Source organism: Nicotiana tomentosiformis, chromosome 6, assembly GCF_000390325.3.
Source record: "Nicotiana tomentosiformis chromosome 6, ASM39032v3, whole genome shotgun sequence".
Lineage (NCBI taxonomy): Eukaryota > Viridiplantae > Streptophyta > Magnoliopsida > Solanales > Solanaceae > Nicotiana > Nicotiana tomentosiformis.
In genome coordinates this window covers 982,455-985,576 of record NC_090817.1, presented here as the reverse complement: position 1 = coordinate 985,576, position 3,122 = coordinate 982,455, and the positions used below count along the sequence as shown (strand labels likewise).

The 3,122-nt window shown below is 41.3% G+C and overlaps 1 pseudogene; it reads right to left on the bottom strand.

Moving 5' to 3' along the window:
* Positions 1-3,122, bottom strand: LOC138893469 (uncharacterized; annotated as a pseudogene).

The window sequence follows — 3,122 nt, the reverse complement described above, 5'->3', positions numbered from 1 at the left end:
TTAAGCATCTGCTAAGTCCACTGAGGTCTTGTGACGTGCAATGTCACCATCCCAATAATATTTTATTCTCTGGCCATTTACCAAGAAGTTACCACTTGAGCTCGTATCACGCAGTTCCACCGCTCTGTGAGGCCTCACACTTACCACAACAAAAGGACCTGCCCAACGAGACTTAAGCTTTCCAGGGAATATCTTCAACCTTGAATTGAACAAGAGAACTTCTTGACCTGGCCTAAATTCTCGATGTTGAATGTTCTTGTCATGCCACCTCTTTGTTTTTTCTTTATATAATTTGGCATTTCCATATGCGTGCAATCGAAATTCATCAAGCTCGTTGAGTTGCAGCAACCTATTCTCACCAGCTGAGTCCATATCCATATTTAGATTTTTGATCGCCCAATAAGCTTTATGTTTAAGCTCGACGGGCAAGTGGCATGCCTTCCCATAAACCAACCTGTACGAAGAAGTACATATGAGAGTCTTGTATGCAGTTCAATATGCCCATAATGCATCATCCAGCTTTCCTGCCTAGTCTTTTCTATTTCCACTTACTGTTTTCTCCATAATCTGCTTTACCTCTCTGTTTGAAACTTCTACTTGACCACTCGTTTGGTAATGATAGGCAGTGGACACTTTGTGCTTAACTCCATACTTTGTAAGAACATTATTCAACAATTTGTTACAAAAGTGAGTTCCTCCGTCGCTTATCAACACTCTTGGAGTACCAAAGCGCGTGAAGATGTGCTTCTTTACAAAGCTTACCACTACCTTTGCGTCATTAGTAGGAAGAGCAATGGCCTCCACCCACTTAGAAACATAGTCGACCGCCACCAAGATGTACCTGTGACCATTAGAATATGGGAACGGTCCCATGAAATCAATCCCCCAAACATCAAAAAGCTCTACTGACAGAATATTTTGCAAAGGCATTTCGTGCTTCCTCGTGATAGTTCCGGTTCTTTGGCATCTATCACACTTTTTAACAAAGGCATGTGCATCCTTAAATAATTTTGTCCAATAGAAACCTGATTGTAGCACTTTTTGGGCGGTTCTATCCCCACCATGATGACCTCCATATGACGAAGCATGACATCAATGCAATATTGCATTCATCTCTTCCTCAGGAACACACATTCGCACCAACTGATCTGTGTATTGCCTATATAAGAATGGCTCATCCCAGATGTAGAGCCTCACATCATGTAAGAATCTACTTCTATTATCAGGTGTTAATTCTAGTGGTGTCACCCCATTTGCAATAAAATTCACATAATCTGCATACCATGGGGCTTCACCTGAGGTGACTGCTAATAACTGCTCATCAGGAAATGTTTCTTTGATTGACCCTCCTTAAGCTACATGGTTCCGACTTTCTAGTCTAGACAAGTGATCAGCCACTTTATTTTCTATCCCTTTTCGATCTCGGATCTCTAATTCAAATTCTTGCAAGAGGAGGACCCAACGAATCAACCTCGGCTTGGCATCTTTCTTTTCAAACAAGTATCGGATAGCTGAATGATCTGTGTAGACGATAACTTTGGTTCCCACTAGATAAGATCTGAACTTGTCAAACGCCCACACCACTGCAAGCAACTCTTTTTCAGTAACTGTATAATTCATCTGAGCTGGATTCATAGTTTTGCTCGCATAATAAATGGAGTGAAATATTGTATCCCTTCTTTGCCCCAAAACAGCTCTGATTGCTATGTCACTTGCATCGCACATCAACTCATATGGCAGTCCCCAATCTGGGGCGATGATAATTGGTGTAGTCACCAACCTTCCCTTTAGCTCCTCAAATGCTTTCAGACATGCATCATCAAACTTGAAGGTGACATCTTTCTCTAGAAGCATGCATAACGGAGAAGAAATATTCGAAAAATCTTTAATGAATCGACGATAAAAACCTGCATGGCCCAAGAAATTGCGAATGCCTTTGACGGATGTCGGTGGGGGCAATTTTTCAATCGCCTCCACCTTTGCTTTATCCACCTGTAGACCATCTTTTGACACCTTGTGCACCAAGACTATACCTTCATGTACCATGAAATGGCACTTTTCTCAGTTGAGTACCAAGTTTGTCTCTTCACACCTGGCAAGCACTTTATCACGGTTCATTAAACAATTATCAAAAGAACACCCAAACACAGAAAAATCATCCATGAACACTTCCACAAATCTTTCAACCATGTTAGTAAAAATAGCCATTATACACCTTTGAAAAGACGCAGGTGCATTACAGAGACCAAAGGGCATTCTCTTGAACGCATATGTGCCATAGGGACACGTAAATGTGGTTTTCTCTTGGTCCTCTAGGCTATAGCATTATGATTATACCCCGAATAGACATCTAGGAAACAGTAGTATTCTTGGCCAGCTAACCTATTAAGCATTTGGTCAATGAAAGGGAGGGGAAAGTGGTCCTTTCGGGTGGCATTGTTCAATTTTCTATAATCTATGCAAATCCTCCACCCACTGACAGTTCTTGTAGGAATTAAGTCATTATTTTCATTAACCACTACAGTTATCCCTCCTTTATTAGGCACACATTGAACGGGGCTTACCCATTTGTTATCAGAGATTGGGAATACAATACATGCATCAAGCCACTTAATCACTTCTTTTCTTACCACCTCTTTCATGATTGGATTTAGGCGGCGTTGTTGCTCTACACTTTGCTTGTGTCCGTCCTCCATGAGGATTTTATGCATGCAGAAAGCTGGATTAATGCCTATGATGTCAGACATCATCCACCCAATTGCTCGCTTGTGCTCACGTAGCACTCTCAACAGCTTTTCTTCCTGCAATTTAGATAAGTCAAAAGAAACAATAACAGGTAAAGTGTCAGAACTACCCAAATAAGCATATTGAAGGTGAGGGGGTAGGGGTTTAAGCTCCAATTTTGGAGCTTCTTCAATTGACAGCTTTGGAGGAGATCCACTTAGCCTATTCAGGTGGTCAAACGGGTGTATTCCTTGCATGTAAACACAAGATGCATCTAGGATATGCATCATCTCCTCAACCTTATCATCAATCTCCAAGCTATCGAATAACATGAGTGCTTTTTCTAGAGAATCGTCTAGATATACACTTGTGTCAAGAAGTTTTTCATCCACCTCCAT